Source organism: Canis lupus, chromosome 5, assembly GCF_003254725.2.
Source record: "Canis lupus dingo isolate Sandy chromosome 5, ASM325472v2, whole genome shotgun sequence".
NCBI lineage: Eukaryota > Metazoa > Chordata > Mammalia > Carnivora > Canidae > Canis > Canis lupus.
Window position 1 is genome coordinate 4101224 of NC_064247.1, and position 23797 is coordinate 4125020.

At 50.8% G+C, this 23797-nt stretch overlaps 1 long non-coding RNA gene across 1 annotated transcript; it reads right to left on the reverse strand.

The window, feature by feature from the left end:
* Positions 1 to 14941: 14941 nt before the first annotated feature.
* Positions 14942 to 21047, reverse strand: LOC112671056 (uncharacterized). The gene is made up of 4 exons (XR_003143359.3): positions 20496 to 21047; positions 19427 to 19792; positions 16664 to 16776; positions 14942 to 15930 (listed from the first exon to the last, which is right to left on the reverse strand). It is a non-coding gene; the product is annotated as an uncharacterized LOC112671056 (long non-coding RNA).
* Between the last annotated feature and the right edge of the window lie 2750 nt (positions 21048 to 23797).

The following is a 23797-nucleotide window of genomic DNA, read 5'->3' on the forward strand; positions in this document are numbered from 1 at the left end:
TATCATCTGTACATCAACAAATCCCCCATGGCACTCTGGAACTGAACTTTCGCTGAAGGCATTACATGAAGCACTCCCCTAGAGTGACTTACGTAACCCATACATCAGCCCTGTAAGGTAGGTTCTATTACGTGTCTCCATTTCGTAGATGAGGAACACAGATCGCGAGTTGCCCGCAGTCACTTGAAGAAATGGCAGAGCATAGGTAACAAATCCTGCTGGTCTCCCCTCAAGCCAACAAACATAATCACCATCATCCTCGTCCGCATTTCTTCTTACACAAAGCAAAATAAGACCAGATTTTCATTTTTAAGGAGCTCACAGTCTAGTGAAGAAGTTTGTAAGCCTTTTTTGGTAATGGGGCAGGAATAAATATTACAGACTTGTGGCCACGTGGTGGTCTTCGTTGCAGCCACTCAGCTCTTCCGTTGTAGCGTAAACGCAGTCCTAAACAATGCATATAGGGAGGGCCGGCTGTATGTTCCAATCAAACTACCTACAAAAACAGGCAGCTGAGCACGTGTGGCCATGAGTTGTTTGCAGGCCTCTTGTCTAACGAGTTAGAACAGCGCTTATCAAACTTTAGTGAATGTGTGATTTACCTGGGGCCCTACTGAAGAGTATGTTGCATTTTTAAGAAGCCCCCAGATGGATGCCAGTGGGCGTACAGATCTTCAACCACACGTTGAGTAGCAAGGGCTTAGGACATGGACGACTCTCATTGGCCGGGCACTTCACTGGGAGTGGAAGGCCCTGGAAAGCCTGAGGTCATAGTATCTGAAGTGACTCCTGAAAGATGAGTAAGTAGTGAAAACATGGGGAGGGTATCCAGAGGAACAATGAATGATGTGTGCAAAGACAGAGTCGACACAGAAAGACAAAGACTGGATGATTCCACGGATGTGAAGGACCTGAATGGTCAACCTCACAGAAACGGTAGAAATAGGGTTGTTGGGAATTAGAGAGGAGACTATTACAGAGCTTCAGTTTTGCAAAATGACAAAGTTCTGGAGATCTGTTTTCACACCATCCCAAGTGGATCTGACACCACAGAGCTGTACACTGAAAGGGGTGAAGATGGTCCATTTGAGATTCCGTGTACCACAATCAAGAGACGTAAAATTTTGAAAAGCTATGGAGAGCTACAGGCGGAGCGGTGTGCCCAGGAACCCGGCCCTGTTCTCCCTCTGCATGGTGGGGACTGTGAGGAACCTTCCTGAGGGGTACTTTTCGCCCAAGCTCACAGCTCCTGCTCGGGAAACGCGGGCGTGGGACCGCACACGTCCACGGCCCTTCCTAGTCCTATTCCCCTGGACTCACGCGTGTCTCTGTCACCTCCCGGCCCCAGCCTCCATTCCCCCGAGTCTGCTCCCCTCATTTCTGCTACGGAGATGGCCTCGGGGCCCTGCAGAGTGCGGGTGCTCCACGCTGGAAGGCCTGCTGCCCCCTCGCTCCGCACTCAGCGGCTGTGAGGACGGGGTCCGGTCACCGAGCCTCAGTGGCTCTTTGATCCCTCTCTCACAGAAAGGGGCAGAGACGCTACAACCACTCTGAGAAGTGAATTCCCAGAACAAGCTTCATCAAATAACAAGTGCCGTGTGGCGACCACATGAAGACTTCCCTGGTGGCCTGGTCGGGGGGCAGTGGAGACGCCTCGCTGCCCTCTGGCGAACCCTGCTCCCCAGCCCTCAGAACCTGCCCTGTGCGTTCTCCCAGGAGGAGGAGGGACAGTTGGCCAACCCTGCTGGGTACGGATGGGAATGGAACCAGCCAGGGGGGGAAGGAAACCATGATGCTTCTGTAGTCCAAGGCCCCACTGGGCAAGCTCTTGCGGGGCTTAGCATCCCCATTTCCTTTCCGCCGAGAGTGCCAGAAATCACAGGCAGTACTTGCTCCGCCTCTGTGGACAGGAGAAGGAAAGGGCACCCTCTGCGGCAGAGGGCGTGAGGGAGGCCGTGGCACCCAGGGCCTTCCCAGCCAGGAGCTGGGCAGGGAAGACCACACAGCTCTCGCCTCCGTAGCCTACGACTCACCCAGTGTTTATTACACAAAGACATCACTGGCTCATTTTAGAAAGAAAAAAAAAACCAGAAGAATGTGTCAAGCGAGTAAAACTCATCGGAGTCCCCTTCCCGCTGTGAGCCAGTGGGCCCTGAAGCCGAGAGGGCAGTGACATGGTGGAGCAATGGTACCCACGGCCACTGGGGCAGATGCGTGGTGCTCTTCTCTGACTTCCAAGCCCTCCTGCCGCCTCCCTACACCCCTCACCTGTCTCTGGTCCGAAAGCATGTGTGAACTCTACTTTCTCAGGAGTGAAAACAAGCATGTGACAGGCTGCAGAGAACTCCAGTCTCTCATGTGTCTTCAACATGACAAAATCTCGTTTCTCTCCACGTCTTGACCCTTGGAACCTTACCTGCAAGTGCTGCTGTAGAAGTCACTAGCAGGCTGTTTCTAGGCGTGGAGGTTTGGGAAGGAAAAAAAAAAAAATAATGGCATCAAGATCCAAACTCAGAAATGATTTCTTGAATGTCTTGAAACATTGTCTACTTTCAACTCAAAACAGACCTGTCACCAGAGTTTCTTTAGGAAATGCAAGCTAATTTCAGTATTAGGGTGTTTTAGTGATTAAGAAGAGAAGTCTGTGTCCATACCTACATCCATATCGTGGCTTTTTTTCCCCCTTCACTCTTTCCCTGTCACTGTTGCAGCCTGTTAAAGCGATGGCAAGCTGGCTATAATTACTTTCCAACACTCGTGTTAATCAATGAGGGAAAAGGCCAAGCTAGATAAACCCGAAAGTCTGCGATTACAGAGAAAGGCTCTGGCATGTGTGCAGAATCTGTGACTTAAGGTTACAGAGGTTCGGGGCTGAACTGGATTTGGTGACCTTCAAGCTCAGGTCATCGCCCCTTTTGTCTGTGCTCCTTGGAGAATCATCCTGCCCCAGTAGCAACGGAGAGATTAACAAAGATATGGCAACGTGTCTGCATTTCGTAGCTTGCCCTTAGGGAGGATCTACCTCATTAAGGAGAAAAAACTTACAAAGCCTTTTTGGAGTGTACATTCTTCACCTGTACTAACACGGAGTCCAAATCCAAAGTATTGGCAAGCGAGTTCCTTTCCAGCTTCATGTACTTGTGTCAAAAGTTTGCCTGTAAACGCAAATGATTCAAGAATCCTGAGGGCACCTTTCGTGAAGAGTCTCCAAGAGAGTCACATGGGGCTGGTTGTCAGGAGGACTTCTGCTGGGAGACAGAATGTCTTAGGGAAATGGTTTCCCGGAAATCCAAGGGCCTGCATCCTACCCTTTCCTACTTCTGGCCTGTGACCCACGTTCTTCCGGCTGTGCACACGTGGGCACCCTCTGTCTGGGCCAGTTAGTCTCACTTCCCCATGGAGGTTTATCTGACTGTGCCAGCCAAACTTCTCTCTCCTTCCCCTGTACAACTGTACACTGCCTGTCAATGCGATCAAAGTCAATGTGCATTTTAAGGGGTCCTCGGTAAGATCCTAATTCTTCAAGGGCAAGGAACATACTATCTGGTTTATCCCCATCATATCCCTATGCCTCAACGTTCCTATAGATTCACCTAGTGGATAGTGGGTACAAACGAAATGCTGAGCCTCGTTTAATTAAAGGAGATTCTGCTGCTTAACTTTTAGAAGGTAAAACATGTTAACACAATGAATTTCCTGGGAGCAGGAGATGTGAGAGAAAGACAAGGGGGAAGCACATTTTCGTTTTTCTGACCACTGTGTCTTTGTTTAATAGCAAATATCAAGTGAAAGAAATTGGTTTTTGTATTTCCTGTGCCAAAACCCACACCATTTTATAACGGTACTATTTGCAGTCTAAGTATAGAGGCCATAAGGTGCTAAAACTGTGAGCTCTCTAAAGAAAATTAGTCCTGATTTGAAGATATTTTTTTAAAAATCCTCCAGTCACCAAAAAATACACAACATACCCTGTCTACTCTCTAGGCCCCACCTTCACCTCCTGGATCAGAAAACAAAACAAAAATCAGCAGGGAATATTCTCAACTCTTCCCTGCCCCAGACAAATTTGTAAGAAAGTGATTACCATGAAGAGAAAGACTTGCTTGCTACCTGACTTCTTTAAAATTGTCTTGGAAATCCTTTGGCCCCAGATTTAAAATTCTTCTTTTCAAGCCTTCTCCAACAGCTTATCTAAGCCACGGCTAAGATCCCGCGAGGAAGACTCTTCAAAGACAAAGTAATAACCTTGAAGAGAAGAAAGGCTAGCATAAATTCCCCCTCGCTCTTACAGGTGGTTGCACCACATTTCCCACTGCAGCTATTTGCTCAAACACGACGGATCAAAACTAGGCAGCTGCCCTAAGAATGAAAACTAATGAATCCAAGACACCTGGATCAGCGACAGGTCAACATGTTGGCCCTGGAGGGACAAAGTCACCTGCTGTTTTGGAGCGCCAGAGTCAGCCTCCAGGCCCTGATTTGAAAGAGAGGAAGAGTAGGTAAAGGAGCACAGGAGGAGGAGGTTCAGTCTGAGAATGAAAAAAATGATGCATCTCATGTAAAGAAGGAAACTCTAGACAATACAGTGCTTGGGTCATATATTATCTTAGAGTAGGTCTGCATAAGAAGGATCCCATCTGCTGTGGAATGAAGTCCGTTCTGGTGCCAGTGAACATTTGCACAACACATGATGTGGAATAGTCTCTGGAGCCAAGATTGGTTCTGTATCCACCCCAGGGCAGGTTGGTCAGTCTCCAGTGTAAACCTCCTTGGGATTAACCACTTATTCCAGTGTTGTGCGCTGGATAATTAATACCAGATCTGTTCCAGACAGCTTTGTACATCCTGCATACGGATGAAGACCCAAGAAGTTGTTTTGGTGATCTGTTTGGATGGGATGGAGAAAGCTGCTGCTCCAATGTCTGGAGCAGCAGTCCTCCCCCACATACAGGTGTGTGCCTTGCAGATGGGGGCTTGTGGGTGGCAAGTGGCATTTACCAGGCCGAAGCTTGTCTGGGCAGGTAAGAGGGGAGAAAAGTGTGTGCGGATATAGAAGTGGTATCTGCAGCCTGAATGCTGGAAGAGCGGGGCTAGGCGCCTCCTTTTAGCAGTCTGGGGAGCACGGAGGCAAGAGCTTGTGTTTCAGCGACGCTTTGGATACAGAAGAATGCCCACGGTTGGGGTGGAACGGCCTGAGTTCTTTATAAGATTAGGGTTTCCGGGATCCCTGGGTGGCTCAGTTTAGTGCCGCCTTCAGCCCAGGGCCTGATCCTAGAGACTCGGGTTCGAGTCCCACATCAGGCTCCCTGCATGGATCCTGCTTCTCCCTCTGCCTGTGTCTCTGCCTCTCTCTCTCTCTCTCTCTCTGTCTCTCATGAATAAATAAATAAAATCTTTAAAAAAAAAAAAAGATTAGAGTTTCTGTGGATTCTTCCCAAGTGATAGAAATTTTCCTTTCCTTGTATCGTCCATAGCAGGCAGTATTGGACCAATAGTTTGCCTAAGCCAATTTCTTTCTTTTCCCTCAATTCCTCGGTTCTTTGTTATTTTTGAAACCCTTTTCTTTTTTTTTTTTTTTTCTTTCTTTCTTTCTTGGTTTCTTTTTTTTTTTTAATTTATTTAAGAGAGAGCACAAGCAGAAGGGTGGGGCCCTGGGAGAGGGAGAAGCAGACTCCCACTGGGCAGGGCCCAACCCAGGGTCAATCCCAGGACCCCGGGATCATGACCTGAGCCAAAAGCAGACACTTAACCAACTGAGCCTCCCAGGCACCCCTCAGAAACCCTTTTCTTAAACACTAAGTAACAAGAAAAAAAAAAAAAAACTCTCAAAAAACTTCATATTTCTGTCTTTTCTCTTTTGTGTGTGTGCAGCACCAAAACTTCTTTTCTTCATCCCTAAATTTTTCTCCTATATCAGTTTACTGATCTTTGTGGGTTGACTTGGCTGCCCCACTAGTCTAATTATCTTTTTGATAAATTAATGTGGACAGCAACTTAAGGTTACATGTAAATCTTAAACATATTTCTTGCATTAGACTCACATTTCATATCCTATGAGGAAGATTGCCCTACTGTCCCCTCCTGTGAAGTCAGAATCACCACCAATCTCTAAGATTAAACATTTTGATAATTTTTTTCCATGTTCCAAGCTACTTGCACAATGCTGTAGGCTAAATGTTTGTGTCTCCCCCAAATTCATATGTTGAAGCACTAGCCCCCAGTGTGATGGTATTAGGAGGCCGGGCCTTTGGGAGGTAATGAGATTTGGAAGAGGTCACAAGGGTGGTGCCCCATGATGGGATTAGTGCCCTTATATGAAGAAGAGAAAACAACAGAGCTCCTCTTTCCTCCTGCACGTGAAGGGCAGGCCATGTGAGCACAGAGAAGGTGGCCACCTGCTCACCAAGAGCAGAGGCTGCAGAAGGAAAGCCCCCTGCCGGCTCCTTGGTCTTGGACCTCCAGCCTCTAGAACTGTGAGAAGTAAATCGTTGTTTAAGCCACCAGTCTGTGGTCTTCTGCTCTGGCAGCCCGAGCTGAGATCCACAACTAGGAAGTTGAGCCTCGTACATCTCTTTCCCTGATTTTAAGTCCAGATTCTAAGACTCAGAGAATATAGTGACTTTCTGAGCCTTCCATGGAAAACCTGTTGTGAAAAACAGTTCAGGCTCTAAAAATTATTAAACCACCTCTGGAGACATTGCTAAAGCTTTCTCTCCTTCAAAGTTCCTCTGCGAGTTTACCCTCCTAGAGGCACTTTCTGAAAACTGGTGACAAAATACTGGATAATTAATAGCTTCCTTGGGAAAGAGCTGAGTGGAAGCAAAAGACGGTTGCTGATTGCACCTGTCTGTAGTTCTGTATGCCTTTGGCCTACCCAGCAAATAAAGCAGTGCCTTTTTAAAAAATGAAATGTAATTAAAAGTTTATCTTAAATCGGCCGGACTTAGCACAACGTGCTGGAGATGTGCGCAGCTGTCTCGACGAGGCCCGGGGTAGTGAGGCCGGGGTAGTGCGCCCCCTAAGCTGCCGCTTGCAGGACGCCCGCCCCCCTGCCCTCCCTGCAAAGCCCTGGAAGCCAGACTGTCTGGCGTGCTGCGCCACCCCCAGCAGGGAGCACAACCCCACGGCACGTCCCTCGTTTCTCCTTACGCTGTCATCTCACAAATTCTCAGAGAGCTTGTCTAGTTGCTCTGTCTTCTCCACACAGGCCCGTGAGACTTCGCCTGTGCACAGTCGCTTGATCCACAACTGAACTTGGCAGCCTTCTCGTGTCAATGAGTAACATTTTTCTTTCCTTCTGCTCTTGGAATCCCCACTGCCACGTGGCAATTTTCTTTCCATCTGCCTACACGCACCTAGAGCCCACACCCCCCGATACCCCTTTGGCTAACAGAGGAGGGCAAGAACACCGCGTCCCCTGGGAGCGGAGGTGGAGCCCCAGCCTGTGGCTGCCCCCCACCCCACCCCCCCCGCTGTGAGAGTACCCACTGTCACCTCGCCATCAGAGGAGGGTATCTGGTACAAATTTCACAGCAGCAGCTGCAGACTTCGTCTGACTTGGGGAGCTCCTATGGGCCTGTCGCCATGGTAACCGGCCACCACCTGACCCTCACGCCCTCTGAGACTGTCCGATCTGATGCGGAACTGTCCCCAAAAGCAGACCCTGGACTGGCAGCTCTTGACCATGACCCCCTCTCAGAAGCACATTGCTGCCTGGAATGCGGTGCTCGCTGGGTTGAGGGGGCCTCCCTGTTACACGGGAGCAATCAGAGGAATTCTGGGCTCAAAAGGGGGTGTTGCTTTCCCCCCTCCAAGAGACGTACTCTCCAGTCCCCAGCCTAGCCTCCCATGAGAGGGTTCCTCCCCTTCTCATTATCTTCTGTGTTCAGGATGCTGAGCTAATGTGGGCTGGGAGCATCACGGCCAAAGGGTCGGAGTATCTTCCGGGAGGATGCTCTGCTGTGGGGAGGGGGGTGTGGTTGTAATGTTGCTCCCCGCGGACTCTAATCTGAAAGGACAGCCCTCCTTCCCACGGGAACACAGGAAAGCAGTAGTGCCCATGAGACCCATAGAAATGGGGCCTAGTCAACCCTGGGGCGCGAGAGGGCAGGGACGGAAACATTTCAAACATTAGCCTTACCAAATGACCACTTCTTTGGAATTGTCACATGACACGACCCCTTCACCCCAAACTCAGGGAAGGGAAGCAACAAATGGGAGTAGCGGGTTTGCCCGGGCATTGCAAGAACCGGCTTCTAGTCGGAGTCGGGGTGATCCTGGGCAAATCTCTACTGGCCCGACTGAGGGATTTTGCCTCTGCACACAGGTTGGACCTTGTAGCGGGTAAGCGCCCGCCCGGCCCTGCAGCATCCGAGCTGGGCCGTCCAGGTGTTGGGCCGCTTCTGGAGCAGCGACGGTGCTCTCTGCATGCTTGTCGTGGAGATGAATGTGTTATTATATTTCATCTCGAAGTTTATCTCAGTAGAGATTTTCTCCCACCTCATTTGGGTCTCAATTTCAGGAAGAAAAAGGGAAGCAAAAGGAAGGGAGGGAGGGAGGCAAGGAGGGATGGAAGGAAGGAGGGAGGGAGGGAGGGAGGGAGGGAGGGAGGAAAGGAAGAAGGAAAGAAAGGAAAGAAAGAAGGGAGGAGGGAAGGGAGGGAGAGGGAGGAGGGAAGGAAGGAAAGAGGAAGGGAGGAGGGAAGGAGGGAGGGAAGGAAGGAAGGAGGGAGGGAAGGAAGGAGGGAGGGAGGGAGGGGGGGGGCCTTAGTTTCCTTATCCATTAAACTGGAATAATGACGGTACTTTCCTCCCAGGGACTAGGCGGGGGAAGGGGCTAAATGAGTTCATGTGTTTAGGATCCTTAGGGAAACGTCTAGCACACATCACGTCCTCACTGTCATTATTGGCGAGGCCCAGACTAGAACCCGGGTCTTCCAACACCTGGCTTGGCGATGTTTCTGCTGCCCAACGCCAATCCTATCCTTACTCCACGGACGAGAACCTAAAGCCTGCAACGCCTAGGTGCGAAGCTCACCCCCAGAGCCCCTCTTGGACACAGAGGTCTAGAACCGACGTCTTCGGACCCCATTTAGTCCTTCCACCAGTAAGCCGTGCTGCCCTCCGCTGCTCTCAAGGCTTCGCACGTCATAAAGCAAGCATTCTGGTGCCCCACGGCCGTCTCCCAGCCTCCTGGGCGGACTCCTCCACCCCCGCAGGAAGAGAGCAAAGGCTCCGAGACGGCTCCTCGCAACGGGGCCCGCGCACTGCTCCCCGCAGGGCTGTCCGTATCCTGTCTGTCCCCTGGGATAGTCTCCCCTCGTCTCCTTCCAACCCCAATTATCATCAGGGCCAGACGATTCAGTATTTGACCATTTTCGGCTCCCTGCGTGCAAGCCTGGATTTTTGCTCTCAGTACGACTCCTTGAGAGCCCCGACGGTTGCACGCAGGTGTGTGTTCACTGCACGTGATGAATTAGCAGGCATTTAAGTGGTCCTTGATTCATGAACCGACTGGTGGCCCAGCGGACGACGATAGCGCAGTCTCCCAGGGGTTGACAATTGTCCTTCCCTCTTAGTTGCAAGTTCAGGATGATCAAAGAACTTGCCTCGATGGCATTTAACCCCACAGTGACTGAGCAGTAGACGTCCCAGGGGCGGGGGAGGGCGGCGAGGTGCCCCTGCTGTCGCCCAGGCTGGCTGCCACAAAGCCTGGGAACCTGGCCCCTGCCACTGTCTGACTGCACCCCGTGTGCATGGAGGGCTTGACCCTCGACCAAGGCTTGCCCTCCGTCCACGGCCTGCGCCCCTCACGGTGCACCCGGGCCAGACATGACCTCGCTCTGTGGTTACAAGTGGAAGCCATCTGCCAGGGTCCCTTGGCACCGAAGGCCTGTGACCCGAGGGGCTCCACTTAAAGGGCAGCACAAATCCAGGGCATTAAAATAACCCGAATGGTGTCGTTTTCTGATCAAATGCCTTTCCCTGTCGGGTTTGTGATTTTCGAGCCTGAGAATGTCCCTTCGAGGCTCAGATTTCTCTGCTGTCACATTGGTCTCGGGCCTGGAATGCGAGCGCTGGCCGTGGAGGCCGCACGGAGCTATGTCACCACCCCAAAATGGAGAGACATTATCTCATAGACAGTGGCAGCAGGCAGGCACCGGAGTGCTGCTGGCAGGCCGGGTCAGGAGGTGGCCCTGCGAGGCCTTGTCCCCGGGCCCGCGGACAGGCGGCCTGAGGCTCAGCTGCCCATCGGCGCCCCCAGCAGCTGGGGTCCCGCAAGCTTCTCTGCAGGGGCAGGAACGCGAGCTGAGGGGCAGACAGGCTCCCGCGGGCGACCCCTGGTGCCCCCGGGGGCTCGGCCAGGGTGCAGGGGCCCCACACGCGCGGCAGGACCGCTGGGCCCGGCAGGTGGCAGGTGGGCAGGTGCGCCCCGAGGCCGCCACCCCTTTCAGCTCTCGGAGGGGAAACCTTCAGCCCCCCCAGGTCACGGAGGCCGTGGGAGTCCTGAGCGCTTTGACCATGAGCTAACTCTGGCTTGAAGAGACACCTTCCCACCCGCCCTTGAGTGGGGGGTCCCCTCCTGCATCACCTCTTCCGCTCGGAGGAAGGCTCCTGTGCCAGCCAAGCCATCCCCCAAAATCCCACAAATCCCCCAAACACCCTGCCCGCCCGGCCTCCTCCCCCACGCTCCCTCCTTCCCGCAGGAAGAGCCCTGCCCTCCTGGCCCTGCCCCGGCTCAGCGTGAGCTCCCGGCGGGTGCACCTGCCTCCCGGGCCGGCACCGCAGGGGACTGCGGGGTGCAGCTGGCCGGTCTGGGCGCGCTTGGCCGCGTGTGTCCTGGTCCCCGCGAGCTCACCCCGCGTGTCTCCTTCCGGGGCTCCCGGCCTCAGCCCCAACCCAGGAGGCTGCCACACAGCCTCGTCTCCGAGGCCCGGCTCTGCGCCTTCCTCCCACGCACCAGGCACGCCTGCTCGGGCCCTTGCACTTGCTCTTCCCTCTGCCCCAAGGGCTTTCCCCCACCTCCACCTGCCTCTCTCCTGTCCCCAAAGGCCATCTTCTCAGAGGGGACTTTCCTGACCACCCTGTTTAAAGAACCGCGGCCCTGGTCCCATAAGGCCCATCCTGCTTCATCCTTCAGCACAGCACTTACTGCCGACCTTACGTCACCATCCTGTCCTACATTACCTTACGCTGCGTATTTTCACATCTCTTCTTCTGGGGGACCCCCAGGAATGCAAGTTCCATGAGGGCCAAGACCTGGCTTTCTCACAGCTTGTCAGTGGCACCTACAGCCATGTCAGGAATGTTGTAGGTTCTTTTTTTTGTTTTGTTTTGTTTTAGGATTTTATTTATTTATTCATGAGAGACACAGAAAGAGACGCAGAGACACAGGTAGAGGGAGAAGCAGGCTCCATGCAGGGAGCCAGACGTGGGACTCGATCCCACGACCCCAGGATCACGCCCTGGGCTGAAGGCGGCGCTAAATTGCTAAGTCACCCAGGGATCCCTGTTGTAGGTTCTTGATACTTGGTCACTAAACGAATGGGAAGATGAATGAGCACACCAATATTTGTCTGCAAAGTAAGGACCCTTCTGGGAAATGATGCAACATGGGGTCCGCTGGGGGACAGCACAGGCTTCCTTAACAAAGAACCAAAGAGCGTCAGAACTATCTAAAAGGTCCTTGAGGGCAGCCCGGGTGGCTCAGCAGTTTAACATCTGCCTTCAACCCGGGGTGTGATCCTGGAGACCCAGGATCGAGTCTCACGTCGGGCTCCCTGCATGGAGCCTGCTTCTCCTTCTGCCTGTGTCTTTGCCTCTCTCTCTCTCTCTCTCTGTGTGTCTCTCATGAATAAATAAATAAAAATCTTTAATAATAATAAAAATAACAGGTCCTTGAAAGGAGGTCAACTCTCACTTGTACAGAGTGGGAAGCTGAGTCCCAGGGAGGGAAAAACGAATGGGATAAGCACTTGAAAAAGTTAGTATGTCTGACTTCTAATAGTAACTCTTCCTAGAACATGGCCTGACGTGACAATTCGCCTGAACAAATCCGGGGTTACCAGTCTTCTAGTGGTTTTGCATTTGAATACTTCTTATTAGAACCAAAAACAGACAAGAGAACAAAGCCAGTCGCATCAACTTTCACCTCTTCATGCTTCCCGGGGTCTTTCCGAGGTGTTACTGAAAAGGAAGCATCTCCGCTGATTTTGTCCGACGCCCCTCAGTAGCCAGACCCGCACAGATACTGGAGATTCCTGCTTTATTTCCCCCAACCTTTGTGTTCAGGCGGGAACCCTGCAGGACCATCTCCGTTTGGAATAAAGAGGAACTCGAGGCTCATGTTCACAGCTCGGCCACAGCGGGGCTTCAGGTCTTGGTCGGGCCTGGTCTGGAGGCCCCTGCGAGGTGCTGGCGCTGCGGGAATGGCCCGGGGCCACCCAGTGCCTCTGCCGAGGGGTTCCGCTGACTGTCGCTGTCACGACTCATCAGACCACAACCATTCCAGGGTTTCCTTGTTTTGCTTCTTTTTTTTTTCTAATTCCCCAGAGGGCTCTAAGAAAATCCCACCCCAAGTCTTCCCTCCCAGGTGGCCCTCGAGGGTGGCTGCCCCCTTGCTCTTCTCCTAAGATTGCGTTTGACAGCAGTGAAAACCAACAGTTCAACAGCAATCGTTTCTTGGCAGGACGGACTGGCACGCGGCTTGTCCCAAAACAAAGTGAGCCTTTCAAGGAAGTGCACTGCAAGTTGGACGCACGTTCCCAGGACACGGACACTCTTGCACGGCTGACACCGGAGCCGAGGCTGAGCCCGGGCCAGGGCCCTGGGGACCGTCAGTAACAGGAGCGAGTGGAGAGGAGACTCGGAGCCGGGTATGCTCCTGGGCGCCTCGCACCGGGGAGCTGCACATGCCCGGGCGGGCTGGAAAGGGCCCTCTGTGCTCCAGCTCGATTTTCTGGAAAGGCCTTCTGGGCGGTCCAGCCGGGGAGCAGGGGTGTGGGTCCGAGCAGCCTGGCCTCCCCTTCCCTGCAGGCCTGCTGGCCGCCCAGCCCCGCCTCCCTCCTGCACGAGTGCCTCCAGGCCACCTGCTGCCCCCCACGGCGGGAGGTGCCCGCGGAGGAGCTCTGCGGACGCTGGGGACCCGCGTGCCCCCTGCAGGCCTCCGCCCGCCCGCCTGCACCCTGGGTCGCTGCAAGGCCTCGCAGGTGCGCGGCTCCCCGCCGGGTCGGTCCTCTGCGCGCGGCCCCCGAACGCCCGCGAGGGGGCGCCCCAGACCTCCCGCGTCGCTGGGCACCCGGGGCCCTGCGGCCAGCAGGTGGCGATGTTGGCTCGCCCATCGAGGAGGAGCGGCAGGTGGCCGGCAGGTGGCCGGCAGGTGTCCCCAGGGCGGGGCGACGCGGCCGCGGCCCTCCCCGCTCCCCCACCCCGGGTTAGGGCCGGAGCCCGGATCCCGGATCCCGCGCAGCCGGGGTCCCCCAGCTGCTAGGACCTCGGCGCTGCTTCTTTTGCTCCCGCAGCTCCCTTGACCTGTCATGCACTCAGCCAACTTGGCTTAGGATGCGGGCTGCCAGGCGGGCTGGGGATGCAAGACCCCGCAGGGTGGCTCAGGGGTGATCCTGGGGTCCCGGGATCGAGTCCCGCATCGGGCTCCCTGCATGGAGCCTGCTCCTCCCTCTGCCTGGGTCTCTGCCTCTCTCCCTCTCTCTCTCTCTGTGTCCCTCATGAGTAAATAAATAAAAATAAAATAAAGTCTTGGGATCCCTGGGTGGCGCAGCGGTTTGGCGCCTGCCTTCGGCCCAGGGCGCGATCCTGGAGACCCGGCATCGAATCCCACGGTGGGCTCCCAGCACGGAGCCTGCTTCTCCCTCTGCCTGTGTCTCTGCCTCTCTCTCTCTCTCTCTGTGTGACTATCATAAATAAATTTAAAAAATTAAAAAAAATTAAAAATAAAAAAATAAAGTCTTTAAAAAGGAAGAAAGAAGAAGAAGAAGAAGAAGAAGAAGAAGAAGAAGAAGAAGAAGAAGAAGAAGAAGAAGAAGAAAACACTGCTCATGTCCTGGCCAGAGGCCTCGTGTGCAGGATGCGGGGGTGGGGGGGCAGGGAGGCCACATAACCAGACTGTCACAGGCTGGGGAGGGAAGGGAGGGAGGGAGGCCCCCCCTTGCAGCCCCCATCACCCCTGATGGGCGGTGAGTAGTTCCTGGGGATTCCAGTCCGGGAGCTGAGGGGGAACCATGCAGGTAGAGGAGACTTGGAAGGGCCGAGGGGCAGTGGCCAGAGCCAAGGCGGGGGCAGGAAACAGCCCGGTAGGTGAGTGGGGCTCTCATGTGGGTGAGTCATGCTAGAAAGTGGAGCTGGGTGAGGACCCGGGGGCCAGGAGGCTGGGGTTTACAGGCCCCGTCCTGATGTCCCTCCACGGGCCTGTGGTCCACGTGCTCTGAGGAAGGGACACTCCTGCGGAGACCCGTTGTGTCCCTGACACATGTGTCAATTTACAGGTGCATAAGTCTGCCCTCATTAGGAGATAGGGAAGTAGCCTCTAAGGGCCAGGCAGGATTGGGAGAGGCATCAGAACAACATTCACCTTCTTCTGGGTTTTAGCCCAACTTTTTTTTTTTTTTTTTTTTTAATTCATGAGAAATAAAGAGAGAGAGAGAGAGGCAGAGACACAGGCAGAGAGAGAAACAGGCCCCATGCAGGGAGCCTGACATGGGACTCAATCCCGGGTCTCCAGGATTAGGCCCTGGGCTGAAGGCAGGTGCTAAACTGCTGGGCCACCCAGGCTGACCTTTAGCCTGACTTGAAGTCACCACTGGGCACATTATTCTCTTTGTCCTTCCTGATCAAGGAGTTCCACATACTCGTTAGGATATGAACTTGTTAAAAATCTAAAATTGAAGAGCAGCCATATATTTATTTAGCAAGATCAATATGCATATTGTTCATACAAGATAGTAAGTCACCAGTTTATAAAAGCACATGTTGTCATTTATTTATCGAAACATAGGTAAGGGGACACCTGGATGGCTCCTCCGGTTAAGCATCCGACTTCAGCTTAGGTCATGATCTCAGGCTCACGGTCTCCGCGCTCAGTGGGGAGTTGGCTTGACGTTCTCTCCCTCTACCCCCACTCATGCCCTCTTGATCTCTCTCTAAAATAATTCTTCAGAAAAAATGTGTTCGTGTTTTATAGATGAGAAACAGGAGACTCAGACACACGGTTCATAAGTGGTGGGGCTGGCCCTCTGGATTTGCTGATCTAACTACACATTCTCTCCTTTTCACCAGGACGATTCACCTTGAGTGACCAGCAATCCTGGGGGGAAGGATGTCCAGCAACCCTGGTACCCAGTGCATTTACTCACTCTGTGACCTAGAAGGCCATAAAGAGGGGTTGATGTCTCACACAGGATGCTGTGTTCACAGAAAGAGATGTTGGATCTCTGGTTTCAGTCTTCACCCTAAAATCCCCTGTTCTAAAATGCGCACCAGTTGGTCACCAGCACTGACAGCACACGGTGCACCACGGGTTCTAATGAGATGAGAGAGGTTCTGCAAATGCATCATTGCACGGGCATTACAGCTAGGGCAGTCGTTAGACCGGGTGCAATGCTCTGTCGGCATCTGGGACGACGTTGCAAAGAGGGCCATCCATGTGTGTCTGTGACTTCATGCACCCTTAATGTCGCCTCTCCCAGATGCTCAGCCTCCAAACAGAAAACAGCCTGAAATTTCATTTTTTAAAGTTTCTGCTACAAAAATCCTTGCCAGTGTATTGATGTTTATGGAAAGAATGTTTTTAATCAACCAAGTGTACTGAAGTATGTGAAGTTCCCGGAAGGAATACAACCCACCAGTGAGGCAGAGAGAAGTGGAAATCTAGCAAAGACAAATGGAGGACCCCATACTCAACATCACGGGAAAGAAGCTGAATCCAACAGGAGGATGGTGAAGGGGGTAGATTGTGTAAAAAAAAAAAGAAAAGGAGGAGGAGACAAACAAACAAACAAAAAAAACAATCTGTGAGAATGGAACACATGACATGCAAATAGTCCAAAGAATAACATGTAAATTAGCATCAGATTTCCAAAAAAAAATCTTTGAGTTGAGAGCCTAGAGAGACCATCTCTCCAGATCATGCTACTGAACCCCACATAAGGGAACCAACTTGCTCTGGTAGAAACAGCTACCATCAAGGGAGGGCGCCCAGGAGGCCAGATCCTGATTCCAATACTCCATGTGAATTAACCCATTTCATCATCCCAGGGAGGGCACGAAGTGTCCATATTGACGGACATTTTGACAGAAAGTGAAACAGATGCTTAGGGAGGTCAAGGATCCAAATCAAGCCCATCCTCACAAGCCAGTCGCTCCCGGAACTGTTGTAAATCAGCTGCAGAACCAAGACTAAAGCCCCGATGCCCCAGCCCCCTGGTCCTGTTTGCTCCACCATTCTGCTCTCTCCTCAGTTAGGCTCAGAAGGTTCTCCCCTCAGAGCCATGGAGGTTGCAGGTCCCAGCATCCGTGTCTGGAACACTCTTCTCCTACGTCTCCATGGAGCCTACTCCCTCATTCCCTTTCTGGCCACCCCAGATAAAATGGCAACACCCTCCACCCTCTACACCCCTTACTTGGCTTCAGTCATAGGGAAGAGATCTCACCATCTACTTGCTATGTATGTGCTCCTTTAGGTTGTCGCCGTTCAGTGTCTCCTATCAAATGCAAGCTCGTGAAGGCATTGTTGACGCTTTCTTCAATGACATATCCCTGGTGCCTGGCACAGAGAAGCATTCGATAAACACTTGATGAAAAAGTAATTGAATCAATGAGCAAATGAGCAAATGGTAAATAATCCCCACGCCCCAAGCAGAGAACTCAGGTGCTCAGCGCCACACGAGGAAAGTCAGCCCTGGCCCTTTGTGGCTGGGCTGTTGCCCAAACATCTTGCTGGGTCCCAGATGCAGCCTCCTCCAGGAAACCTGAATCCTTCCACCATCACTTCCCAGCAAGATTCACATCTTGAATTATGATATCATGTCTCTAACAGTCTTTTTTTTTTTAAGACTTTATTCATTTATTCACGAGAGACACAGAGAGAGGCAGAGACACAGGCAGAGAGAGAAGCAGGCTCCATGCAGGGAGCCCGACCTGGGACTCGATCCTGGGTCTCCAGGATCACACTCTGGGCTGAAGGCAGAGAGACGCTCAACCGCTGAGCCACCCAGGGGTCCCTCTAAGAGTCTTCTATGAAACTGTGGGTACTTCTGAAAGGAAGAACATCCTCCATCAATTAATTATCAGCCATTAACACTTTTGAATATACTACAGTAATACATAAACAAGATTTTATATGTAACAGATCCAAACTAAAATACAGCTAGTGTGGATGGAGCGTTTGGAACATTCTGGTCATAGTGCTAGGTACTTTACACGTTGCACTAATTGCCAAATATTTCCGGCTCTCGGCCTCCCTGGCACTTGTGGGAATTGCACTTCCCAGGCCCTCTGTGGCGGGTGGCACCATGTGACTGGTTCTAGCCAATCAGACGTAAAAGGGCCTGGTACCCACTCAGAGTGCTAACAAGGGACCCCTCAGAGCTCTCTGCCTTTCAGCTCAGCCAACTGGCAGCGCTCAAGGTGGTGGCGGCTTCGTCAGCCGGAGTCCCTGAGTGGCTGTGATGAGCACAGGACTTCTACGTCCCCGGCATCTGCACAGTGACCCTCTGAGGTAATCTGTGCTATTACTCCTTTATAGGTAAAGAGCAGGCTCTGCATTATTAAAGGATTTTTGCACCATTACATGGCTCATAAGTGACAGAGCCAGGAAGGGAACCAGGTGTGTTCGATGCTGGAGCCCATAACTTCCGTCTACTTATACTCCCTCTCCCACATCTTTATTGAATAAATAAGGATAAAGAAATGAGAATACCATCTTTTTCCTGGACAACAGCAGCTTTGTCAGGCACCACAGCTTTGGGGAGTCAGGAAGGCACTGGGATGGGAATGCTTATCATGACTGGCGGTATTAGGGTGGAAACTCTACAGACAATGTTCTCCCTGTTTATAGCTTTGCTTGTTGGAGAAGTGGAATCCTTGGTCTTTGGTCTGATTGTTTCCCATTGCGGACTCGTCACTAGGGAGTCAGCACACAGACTGGGTGCCAGCACTGTGCTAAGGGCACCCTGATGAATCCAGCCCTCAGCCCCTGCTTTCAAGGACCCACAGGCTTCCCAGTCAATCCCACTCCCCCTCTTATTTTCCCACAAGGAATGGTCACCACTGCTGCAGATAGTTGCTTGGCTGTTTGCTCTGAGGTTCTACGGAGGGTCAAATCCCCGCTCCTCCACGTGGGGAGGAGCTACATGGAACTGAGAGGAAATTCTGAAGGTCTGTATCACAGGAGAATACAACGGGAGCCCTTGGGAGGCAGGAGCCTCCTGCACAAAATCTTTCCCCACTGCCAGCATGGCACCTACATTTTTCTATCATTAGAAACTTATTCCTTTGGGTTAAAGCAGATTTCTCCTCTTGCCTAGGACCTGCCCCGACAACTCATAACAATCACTCCAGCCTTGAAGTCTTAAAGAAATAACCCAAAGGACCTGGTAACATAAGGATTGGCTGTGCTTCTAGATGTTAAATACCTCAATTCTGAGGATTAAAATGTTCCTTAGGGTGTTCTCTTTTTAAGTAGCTTTTTCCCAAAAGAACTCCAGTAGAGGGTTTGTTGTTATTGTTGTTTGCAGCTGGTGTTAAGGAGGGCCAGAAGCCTGTCGTCCCAGGAGGACTAAATTAACAAGAACCATCGTTGTGCTATCTAGAACCCAAACTACCTGCATCAGTATCCACCAAAGGCTCTGGGCCCTAAGTGGATTCCCTAAGTTGAGGCTGAAATTGTTCAGTGAGAAGTATGGTTTTTTTCTGGGAGTCAGTGGAAAGAGGAAGGATGGGAGCCATGGTGAGCACCTGTAGGGAGAAACACAGCTACAGACTAATGGACGTGAGAAGATCTGGAAAACGTTGTAACGTGGGAAGAGAGGTTTCAAGGAGGGTTGGGGAAATAAGGCATCAGGACCCAAACACACAGGTCTTGAGGAGAAACATCCAGAACCTCTCTTACAAAGACAAGAGATACCATGATGACCCCAAGGAGAGGAGAGGCAACACAAGAATGTACTTGTAGACTGAACCATTCATAGAATTGTATGATTTTAGGCCTAATTTGTTGTGAATGTCCCTGCTTTCCTTGAACTCTATAGCGAATTATCCAAGGCCATCTTGTGAAATACTTTGACCCCAGATTCAAGTAAAACATGAAGCATGGCCAAGTGTGGAAAAGAAAAACTGCACAAATCTGAACAAGAAATAATTTAAAGTCATTCAATAAATCTCGAACTGGAGCAACATGTGAATGCTCATCTCACCTGGAAGTCTGGGTGCAGAGCGGCTGAGGGACCAGGGACCAGGTGTCGGGTGCTCTGACCCTGTGGTGAAGGAAGGCTTGCCCTGCGTAACCTGTGTGTGTCCAGCACTCTTTTCCTGCAGGGGAGGTGTCCCAGAGGAATAACAGCGTCCTTGTCTTTGTGTTTCTCATGTGGCTGGCCAAAAATGGGTGCCAGGTTTGCTGGAGACATGAAGCTGACAGGGATTGATGGTTCATCAGATGTGATGTTTACGATCATAAAGAGAGGAAGAGCTGGGGTCGTGCACACCTGGGCTGGATCTCCACTGCTCTATTTGCTCCTCAATGACTAGAGGCCAATCACGGATACTTACAGGGCCTCAGTTACCTACGAATAAGATGAGGACAGCTGAGCTGCTCACATACACTTTTTATGGGCACATAAGTGAAGGGTGTAAACAAAGTGTCCAGCTCACAGTGGGCACTCACAGAATTCCTTTCCTCTTCCAGAGGGAGAAGTGGAAATCACAAAGACGCTGAATCATCTGCGGATTTCTACACCAACCAGGCCACTGTCCCCTCACCTAGCTCACCTTCCAGCCTCTTCTGATCTTGAGTCAATCTCTCAGCAGCCAGAGTGCCGTTACTAAATCTTAACTCTCATTTCAAAACCCCACTTGAAACCCTTCAATGGCTTCCTGTTCCAGAGTCCTCAGCAGGGCTTTAGGAGGCCTCCGCCTCAAGAACTGGTCCCACTTACTGCTCCACCCTCACTGTTCTGTGCCATGGACACCCTTCCCCTCTGGTCTCCCCCAGGCCATGCACACATCCAGCCCTTCCTGCCCCGCAGTGCACACAGGACTTATATATCTCCAAAAGTCTCTGCTTTTCATAACTTATCCCCTCTTCCTAGATGATTCCCCATATCTCTCTTGCATGGACCCTTTTTTTATTTGGATAACTTCTACTCAAACTTCGGGGCTCTGCTTAGATGTTACTTTTGGCCTTCTCTGATCCTCCTATGTGCTCTTCATTGCCCTGAGTGCATAGACTTGTCTGAACTTAATGTCCTACTAAAAATGCATGCTTACTTGTCCTGTTGCAGACCAAGCTCTAAGTCTCCTAGGGCAATGTCCGTGTCTTGTTCACCACTGTCTCCTCAGCTCAGAGAATAGCACAGAATAGATACTCAGTAAATATATTGCTTAACCTTTTAGTCTGAAATGACTCAAGGAAAAGTTGCAAAAATAGCACAAAGTTCCTATGTATCCTTCACCCATCTTCCCCTAATGTTAACATCTTGTAAAATCATAGTAAAATTATTGAAACCAAAATATTATCATTGATCCAATACTTTAAACTAATCTTGAGATCTTATTTGAATTTTATCAATTTTCCTACTGTGAGATTCTGATTTATAATATGAAGCATATCCTTCCTTGGTCTTCATCCCCAACCCTGGCATAGAGCTCCTAAAACACGTGGAATTTCCAGTGATGAAAACAGTTAAACTGCCTTTTGTTATGTTAATCAGCTGACCTTTGCAGAGGAGGTCACATAAGGATGGAGGCTGGTTGCCAAGTGGTTAGAGGGTTGGAACTTTCAGTCCCCTCCCCTCATCTCCAGTTCAGTCACCAATGGTCAATGATTTAATCAATCATGCCCATGTAACAAAGCCTCCACAAAACCAAAAGGATGGGGTTGGAGAGCTTTTAGGTTGGTGAACATGGAGATGCTTGGAAAGTGGCTGCCTGGAGAGAATATGGAAACCCTATACCCCTTCCCCATACTTTGCCCTACATGTCTCTTACACTTGGCTGTTCCAGAGCTATATCCCTTTATAGTAAACTGGTAGATGTAAGTAAATGTTTCTCTAAATTTTGTGAACCATTCTAGCAAACTCATGGAACCCCAGGAACTGGGAACCTCTAACCCTCTTGCCCGGTTGTCAGAAGCACAGGTGACAACCTGAGCTTGCAACTGACATCTGAAGTGTGTGTGTGGGGGGGGAAGGGGCTGGGTGTCTTGTAAGACTGAGCCCTTAACCTGTGGGATCTGATGCTTGCTTCAGGTAGATAATGTCAGAACTGAGTTAATTGCTTGGTGGTGTGGGAAACACACACTGGAACTGGTATCAGCATCAAACCCACCAGATCCTTTTCTTCACCCAGGAGCCCATCCAGGATCCCACATTGCATTTAGCTGTAATGTCTCCTTCATCTCCTCCAACCTGAGATAGCTCCTCAGTCCTGCTTTGTCTTTCATGACTTTCACACTTTCAAAGAGTTCTCATCAGCTATTTGATAGAATGTTCTTCAATTTGGGTCTGTCTAGCATTTTCTCAAGGTTAGATGGAGGTTATGTATTTTTGGCAAGAAGATCAAAGAGTGATGCTTTGTCTTTCTCCAAGCACATTATCAGGTGGTACATGATGTTCGTGTGACTTATCCCTGAGATGTTAATGTTGATCACTTGGTTATGGTGGTATCTGCTAGGTGCTCTGCTCTAAACTTACAATTTTTCCCTTTGCAATTAATAAGTATTGTGTGAGGAGATACTTTAAGATCAATAAATACTTTTGAATAAAACAATGAATGTTGGAACAAAGGACTGAATCTGAAAGAAAATCAGTTAAAAAGGTTGTAAATATAAATTCTACACCTGCATTCAAAAAATGCAGCAAGAAGGGTACAAGAAAGAAAATAAGACAATAAATAGGTGAGTCAGAAGAAATACAGGTGAGTCAGTTATCATCATTTAAATGATGTTGAGAAGAGAATAAGCCTTAGTTATATCGTCATCATCTCTTCTTATTCGTATCACCTATGTATATTTAATGAGCAATTAAAGAGGTTTCCAAGGGTGAGGTGATCAAACCATTTTTATCTTCTGCTAGAACCCAATTGCTATGGAGGATGTGACATTGCTACGCAACCAAACTGGAGCACATTCAGAGAAGTGAGCAGATAGATGTGGCTTTGCTGGGAAAGACTTCAGGAACAGAATATGCCCAAATTTAAAAAGCACCACTCAGGAAAGTGCAGAGTATTGTCTTAGTTTGCATGGGCCACTCTCACAGAAAACCATCATCTGGGTACTTTCTACATCAGACATTTATTTTCTCACAATTCTGGAGGCTGGGCATCCAAGAGCATGATGCTGGCCTGGCTGATTTGGGTTCCAGTGAGAGCTCTCTTCCTGGCTTGCAGACAGCCACCTAGCTGTGTCCTCCCCTGGCAGAGAGAGGCAGAACTCTCTACTCTCTTCTTATAAGGACACTAATCCTATTGGATCAGGTCCCCATCCTTAATTACCTCTATGAAAGCCCCATCTCCAAATATAGTCTCATTGAGGGTTGGAGTTTCAGCATATGAATCTGGGGGGACACATTCAGTCCCTAGCAGTAGTTATACTCCAGTGTTTCACAGCGCATCACTGTGTAACAGGATGTTAAAATTGAACATCTCTTATCACCTCAGTTTCTGTCGAACATGGAATAGGTGTCAACACCCCCAATTTTTTTTTTTATTTGACAGAGAGACCACAAGCAAGGGAAGCAGCAGGGAGAGGGAGAGGGAGAAGCAGCCTTCCCACTAAGCAGGGGGCCCAATAAGGGGCTCAATCCCAGGACCCTGGGATCATGACCTGAGCTGAAGTCAGATGCTTAACCAACAGAGACACCCAGGTGTCCCATCAACACTCCAAATTTGAAGCAACGTGCTGGGCCAAGATTATCCTGTTTTCATTAGCCCATCGCCCACCTCCAGATGATAGGAAAGTTTAGGAATCCATTTGGAGGAAAAAATAATGTGAAGTTTCCCTAGGAAAAACCCGTGTGCTGAAGTTCTCCACCGCTCAAGCCAACCAAAAGGAGCTTCAAAGAACCTCCCAGCAGGTTTGACATACGTCCCTTGGAATGAGGGAGGATTGTGGAGCTGGTATCTGACTCACATTTGGAAGAAAATCTGGAAGAAAGAGACTAGGGCTTGGGGGTGGGGAAGGCTGTGTCGGCGAAGGAGGAGAAAGCTCTATCAAAGTGCACTGTGCCAAAGGCAGGACAAAAATACGTGTTTCCCAAGGTCCCAATATGGCCCCCAAGGGAGAGCCCAACCATGAAGCAGCTTGAAAAATTCTATCCAAGGGGCCACTGAAGGGGGGAGGAATGCAGAGTGGGTCACCTCAACGGAAGAAGATTGAGGTGAACCACCAGTTCTGGGCAGGGAGAATGTCCTAAGCAACCAGCCAAGAAAGGCAGCACCAAATGGCTGTGGAAAGTCCCCAGTGGGAAGGACTCAGAGGAGCCTGGGAAAGTCTCCTTGAGAGAAAGAGGAAGCACTTGGGTTCTCAACACCAAGGATGCTTATGCCAGGTCACATCTGCATTAAGTCAAGTT